Source organism: Gavialis gangeticus, unplaced genomic scaffold (genome assembly GCF_001723915.1).
Source record: "Gavialis gangeticus isolate Ggan-Ray unplaced genomic scaffold, GavGan_comp1, whole genome shotgun sequence".
NCBI classification, from domain to species: Eukaryota; Metazoa; Chordata; order Crocodylia; family Gavialidae; genus Gavialis; species Gavialis gangeticus.
The window spans coordinates 214,799,246-214,806,884 of NW_017729032.1; positions in this window are offsets into that span (position 1 = coordinate 214,799,246).

Consider the following 7,639-nt stretch of genomic DNA (forward strand, 5'->3'; position numbering starts at 1 on the left):
GGGTGTTGTCAGATTCCTTGCAACTGAGTGATTTCTAAACAATGCAAAAATGGTTTGATAGGTTGCTGGAAGAGGAATAAATGGGCATAGGCCTAGGATGCTTCATTCCTAGTCTTTTTCATTCACAGATGTCTATGTAAAGTGGTCACGCGTGTAATTCGTTGCTTATAACACCAACTAAGTGAATGTGTCAACAACTTCACCTACTATAAGCTTGCTGGTTGCGCTCAGAACCACAGTCATTTAGATGCTGATTTGTACCAGTGGAGTAATTCTATTGACTTCCTGCCCCCAAAGGTCATGGGAAGTATATCAGCACTACAGTCTCTCCCAGAAACACTTAAGACTTAGATGCCTGACTTTTTAAACATTAAGTCCAAAATTTAGATTTTAAAAAGTCTTGCTTAGCTGGCATCTACTCCTTGGGCTCTGTGAGTTGCAGCCAGCATAGTTCCCTAGCTGCTGGGTGTATTCAATGACTATGCAAACAGGACAGGCAAGCTAGGTATCCCTCTAGTAATCTCACTTACCATATTCATCCTCACAAACAGAACCCAATTTTGTGGCCTGGATCTTATCACCCAGTAGACAGAACATTCATGGCAGAAATAAGACACTGAGTTCAAATTTCAAGCAGGGATTTGAACCCAGCTGAGTCACCTCTCAGAGGAGAGTCCTACCCACCAGGCTATACAGCATTCTTCAGGGCTCTCAGACTTTCTTGTTGAAGGCTATTTCATTCAGCACAGACTATGTTAATATTTATTGGGTTAAATAGAAAATAAGAATGACTCTCTGGACTCCTGTGTAGGGTCTTGAGTGGGAGAATTCAGGTTCTAATCCCTGAATATAATGACCCAGGAGGTCTTATATTTTAAGAAACCATTACTGTGTACATAAATACAAAGCAGCAGCATTTGGCTGGGCAAGGTACAGCCTCAACTACTAATTCAGTGTCACATCTAGGATATAAGAAAGTTATCAATGTCCTGCCTACCATCCATTTCAGGACAACATCCTGGCTTGAGAACATTAATCATTCTAATGATCCATACTCATTTTTGTCATGAGCATTTTTCTCTCTTCCTCTCTCTCACCCTTTATTTCCAGCCTAGGTACTGGTTTTTCACTGTCTAGTCTGTGTTTCATTTTAAATGTTCTGTTTTGCCCCTGCTTCCCTTTTCTGCTCCTACCACCAGTCCATCCTCAGTGAAATGCATACCCCAAAACCTTTCTGAGTTCAGGATCTGGACTTGGGGTGTGGGGACCACTACATGAGGCAGTTTTCCCTCTCTATACTTTATGTACTTTTCTTTCAGTGTAGTTACTGAATTTCTCCTTAGCCCTGAGCAAATATGGAATAGCTGCTGTCCTTGTCCTTGAGCAGACTGCTTTTGAAGCCCAAGTGGTGAACTGCAGATGGTCTGCTGGGGTGTGGTGACTGGGCAGATCAGAATGTGGGGTGCCGTCAGCAGTGTCAGTTCTTGTTAGTGCTTGGCCAGTGGTATCAGTTTCCAGGCTCTTGTCCATCCCCACCCACGTGTACAGTACGTGCAGCAGTGGCTGGATTTCCCAGAATGAGACTGGCAAGGAAAGTGCAGAACCTTTGGCTCTCATTCTAAGTTTTAGCAAAAGTCTTTCCCAGGAACAATGTTAATTATAACAGTGTGATGGTGCTTGTAAACTTGAAGCACGAGTAGCAGCCTATGTCCAAAAAGTGTCTCTATTTGTTATAAAAAACAAAATGTTTGAAGGAAATATGACACACCCCCCTGCAGAATTTAAGTCCAGCACTTCAGATCTCAGAATGTCTCTCACTCAGACATTTCCCTGACTCTCAGCAAAGCAGGAGACCAAGCCTTTCTGCTACTACTGGTATATGATGAAGAATGGCAATATGCACATCTGAAGAAGAAGCACATTTTGCTCAGAAGAACAAATATTTTAAAGACCCGTTTCCATACTAAAGATTCCTGTGTTTTGCTCTCAGTTTTGCCCCACTGTGTAGGGCAGACTCATATAAGCCCCATGGGGCCTGTCCACAGCCCAGCTTGGGCCTACAAACTGGCTCCAAATGCCAGGTCCAGTGCCTGTCTCTGAGCAGTCTGAGTGGGCACTGCATCTCCCAGACCTGCAGCTCTGGGGCTGCACTGCATGTAGCATCTGTAGCAGGGGCAGCTGCAGAGAGAGAGACCTGGGAGCCCTTCTCCCATAGCCCTTTGGCCAGACAGCAGCTTGCCGTTGTCTGGCCAGGGCTGTTGTCAGGGGTGGGGAGAGACCTCAGATCCCTCTCCCTACAACCCCTTCCTCATGGGTGACTGGTGCCTCCTGCGTCTGGGAGGACACCTGCAGAAGCTGCCAGCAGTGTTGGTAGTGGGGAATGGCCCAGTTGCCTATGCCCTCCCTGCCAAGCAGCAGTGTGCTGCTGCCTGGCCCAGTCTGCTGCAGGGGAGAGACCCCAGAATCTTTCCCTCGCAGCCCCCCACCTCCCTCCCTGGCAAGGGTGCTGGAATCAGAGGCTGTCACTGACTAGCCCCAGTGACAGCCAGGCGGGTGGATCTGGCTCAGGCTTGGGGAAAGCAAATGAGTTCTGCCTGAGGCTAGAGCACAGCCCTGTGCATCACTTCCTGGGATGGCGATGATCGCGTTCTAAGTGAACACTTGATGGGATCTGGCACAGGCGTTCAATGAAGGGCTCTAACAGAAGGCACTTTAGCCTAATACCTCATCCATCAAGGGTTAACTTAGTGTGCAATCCACCACTTTTAAAGCACTCTAAGAGCTGTGAACATCTGTTCAGTTATGGCTTTAGAGTACTTTCTGCCTACTTAATGCATGGTATGTGCAATATCTGTACCTAGCCTAAAATCACAGAGAAGAACATGTTGCACCGTTCAAGTGATCCCCCTTTTGTTCTGTATACTTCCATTAATGGCTGTGAACTGGATTTCAAACGCATGTGATAAATTCACTAATGAGCTCAGGGAATTTTGATGCAGCAATCAGTCACTGGCATGTGTGCCTGTTAGGGAATGGGACTACAGTACAGGACCTTGCTTCAAGGGTTGGATAAAAATGCAACCACTAAAATGTATCGAATCTCTGTGGTTAGACCTCAGGTACCATCAGCTTCACCCACAGCAGTGCAGCACCTCTGTGACTGTCATGCTGCACATGTAACCACTTCACAGGGGCAAGCCCGACTAAGCAAACCACAGACTAAATGAAGACAAACTGTCATTTCAAAATTCACACGGGAATATAACTTACCCTCTGTGTTATACAAACTCAGTAATTATACCTGTCAGCAGGTTGATATTTTACATAGATAATGTGCATGTTACTGGCTAACTCAAGCTACTCCAGAGAGCAACTCTTCTGCATGAAATATATTTATAAAGTAAGTTTTCTCATAAGTTAAAAATAATGTTTATAATGGCACTGATGGGATAATTTTATAATAAAATGGCTGTAATTAGTAGGGCAATTAAAATGGGACTTCAGATCCCTGTACTGCAGCCATGACATTCTTGAGTCACACTGTAGTCCCCATGCTGATTGCATGTACATCTTTCTGAAATTCAAGATGAAGCTGTGCTGTGGCATTCCCTCTGTTAACCACTCTTAAATTAATGCTTCCCTAAACTGCAGATGCCTCAGTTGAGAATGTGTCAGTATGGCCTGTGTCAGTATGGCCAGTCTCTGCATTTGCTGGATCTTCATGATCACTGAAGATTTCATTCAATGTACATCAACACTCATTAGTCACAGATGTGTAGAAATAATTGTCCTTGCTCTCCAAGGGGCCTGGGAGGTTTCAGGAGCTATGGTGAGAATAAGAGCAAACAAATCCCCAAATTGCTCCATCCCTTTACCACAAATTCAACGTGCATTTTGGCCTGTTTCCAAAGGGAAGAGAGGCCAAGAGAGATTGCCTGAAATACTAATAAAAAAATCCAATAGTGCTTATATAAGCGTGGTCTAGCATCGGGGCATTTCCCAAGTGTTAATGACTTGCAAGAAGGAGCCAGTAATTTGAAGAGACAGCCAAAGAGCATTCAGTCTGCCCAGTCTTTGTAACTAAGAAATCCTCTGCACAGAGATGATACATTTTTATTATAAAGTGAATTTGAAACACAATTAATAATATTTTTTTATGGGTTGTGCCCTTCAGTTTGTTAATACAGAGCTCTTAAGAGATAATTATTATCCTGCACATTAGCCAATCAGATTGTACAATTCAAAACTCAACATTCCCAGTCTGTTTGTTAACGGTTTTATTGTGACCTTCACTGATAGCAAATGCAATAATCCACACTGAGACCCAGCCTCTACCCCTGCTTTTTAAATTGCTGGTATATTTCTATTCCAAATACTCTTCTGAGACAGAGGACTTTGCTTGCTTGGAGACTAGTTTAGAGGCGAACAAGTTAGGAAAGCCTAAGGAAAATGGATTCTGCAGCTAACTAGTTAATGTGAGTGTGCAAAAGGAATAGAATTCAGCCATATATCCTGACTGATGGATTTTGTTCATCCAAATCATAAATAACTGAAATCAAGGCTCTCAAACATTGTTCATTGTTTCTTCACGGAAAAGGACAAGGTCATGTAAGTTCAAAGAAAACAGACTCCATATTTTTGAAGTAATGTCCCTGTATACACTTCTGAAACTCATACTGTTGGCTTCTTTTTCTTTCTCTGCATGGCTCCTAATATTATGGTATTTTAGTATGTGGGACACGTAGGGATTAACTGTAAGTTTGAGATGTCCTTAGAAGCAAAAGGTCTGCTGAGTTACATATGGCTGAGTTAAGGTCATGCCCTGTTAACAGGGTCTTTGTTAAGGCATCTTGAGTTAATGACCCCGCAGTTAAGGACACATTGGAAAAGATTAGGGTAGTTAAGGACTCCTGCAACATAGCAGTCTCTGCTCAGCACTCTGGAATTAAGACTTCTTTTACTGAAGAGGATTTCTCAGTTAGGGACATATTGTTACTGTGTTTTTAATCATATTTTACCATGTTTTAAAAAGATGTATTAACAAACATCATTGTAAAATTATTGAGTAAATGGGGCATACATGTTAGTTTCCCATTGTATTTAGCTGTGGGTTTATATCAGTTTATCCTGGGATTTTCAATTTATTTTTAATGCACATGAGTAAGCCCTTAGTGTTAGGTCTTGCAAGTGATATGGTATCATCAAGACCTACTGGCCATCTTCATTGTAACATCCTAAGCTTGCACCACACTTGTGGTGGCCTTTCTCTCTATACCTGGACACTGTCCCAAACTTTGGAACCTGAGTGCACTGCTGCACCCACTCTGTTGCAGGCCCTCAGTCCCTAGGGTGACCACCCATCCCTAGTTGGGCAGGACAGTCCTGGAATGGTAAAGTCCCAGTCCTGGGCTGCATGACTCTGGAACAGCATTTATCCCAGATTCACAGCATTGCACAGGGATCTGGGTTTCCCCTTGCAGGCTGGCAATGTTCCAGCCTGCAAAGGGCTGCTTGGGGCTGCCAGGAGTGGGATGCAGGGGGTACCATGTGCATGTGTGTGACCACACACATGCATGTGGCTGGCAAGACAGCCGGGAAGGGTGGAAGACAGTTCCATGCAGGTAAATCTATGGGAGGTGGAGCGGATATGGGAGGGGGGGGAGGCAGATTGAGGTCCCCATGGTAAGGGAGGGAGTGGGGCAGGAGCTAGGGACACTGCCCAGCCAAGACAGAGCATGGGGTGGGGAGCAGGATAGAGGGATGGGTCATCCGGGGGCACAGGGGAGAGCTGCTGTCATTTCCCCAAGAGCCCACACCACCATGGTGATGTCCCCTGAGCAGCTGGGCTGGAGGTGGCAGTGTGGGGTTATGCCACCCACTGCTGCCAAGCAGTCAGGGGGCACGCAGCCAGTGTGGGGCTCCCAGGGGAACCCCAAGCTTGCAGCTGGCAGCCTGCATCCACCCTGTTCCACAGCTCTGCTTCAGCTGTGGCACTTGGAGGGGGTGGGAGGGGAAGGAGAGGGGTGAGGATGTGTCCTGCCTTGATATTTTAAAACAGTGCTCACCCTATCAGTCTCTGCAGTTTAATTAGAACATGCTCATGTTTTGCCCAGCCCACTTGCAGGGGGAATGCCTAGTGTGAAAAGAGCACACTAAGAGTACTTAAGGACAGTACTGGGTATGTGACTTCTCCCAAGCATGCCCAGGAAATCTGCTGGCAACAGTCCCATAATTCTTCTTTCTGTCACTTGGCACCTTCCTTTCTTGCACTTTTTCAGCAAAACAGGCAATCAAATGCACAAAATTTAGTTAACTCTTAAGTGACTCCTTTTCACCGCATTGTTTCTGCACATGGTATGCCATTGCCTGCTCTTGTTTTCCTTGCTACTGGTTGGAGTGTGTCAGATAGGAAGTACACCCCTGTGTTTGTGTCAGTTTAAAGCAGCAGATCCTTTCTGGGTACTCTGGGACACACTATAGCTCAAAGTTTTCCAACTGTTCCAGAGAACAGACGGAGGCCAGCTGCTGTGCTTCCCTGTGAAAGGAGACTAATAAAAAGGGAAAGTGAGTTTTTTGCAGTTCTCATGCTGAGAGAAGGACTGAAAGATAGAAGTAGCTCTCTTTAGCTCTATAACATTCCTGTCCTCTACATACCCCATTTGAATTATTGGATTCTCTCTTGTTAACAGTGGACATTCCTCCCACGTGACAAAATTGTCCTTTTAAGCAGTTTAATTGCCCTCTTTTACCATTTCAATGGCATCACTGTTTACACCTGCAGTGGTGCATTTCATTTTAATTTTGTCACAGTGTACAAGTGCAGTGGTGTATTTAATTTTAAATGACTTTGTTATATAGCAAAGTAAAACACATCCAATGTATTTTAGTTTGTGATGTAACAAATTGCAGTGCTATATCTGGAGAAGGCGGCATGGACGGTGCACAGGGCACTGGAAGCCCAGGTGTGCTTAGGAAGCTCGGGCTTGGTGGGCTTGCAGCATCCCATGTAGCACCCCTGCCACCTTCTCTGGCTGACAGCACACCCAGCCACCCTCCTGCTGCCTTCCCACAGTGCTCCAGGGGCAACCAAGCCTGTTCTTGAGTGTTTCTAGGCAGTGGGAAGGCAGCAGGGATAGAGTATGGGGTGCTGAAAGCCTGCCAAGCACATGCTTCCCTGAGTATTCCTGGGCTTCCAGTGCCCTGTGTACTCTTTCATAGTTTCATAGTTTCTAGGGTCGGAAGGGACCTGAGCAGAACATCAAGTCTGACCTCCTGCCATGGCAGGAAAGAGTCCTGGGGTCAAACGACCCTGACTAGGTGATTCTAGCCTCCTTTTGAAGCCCTCCAGGGTAGGAGTGAGCACCACTTCCCTTGGAAGCTGGTTCCAGATCCTAGCTGCCCTGCCAGTGAAGTAGCGCCTCCTGATGTCTAGTTTGAATCTACTCTCAGTCAACTTATGGCCGTTATTCCCTGTTACTCCTGGTAGTGCTTGAGGGAACAGCTCCCATAGCCTGCTGGTCCCACTTGGCCAGTTTATAGATGGCCACCAGATCACCTCTCAGCCTTCTCTTGTGGAGGCTGAACAGGTTCATGTCCCGTCACCTCTCCTCATAGGGCCTGCCCTGCTGCCCCCTGATCA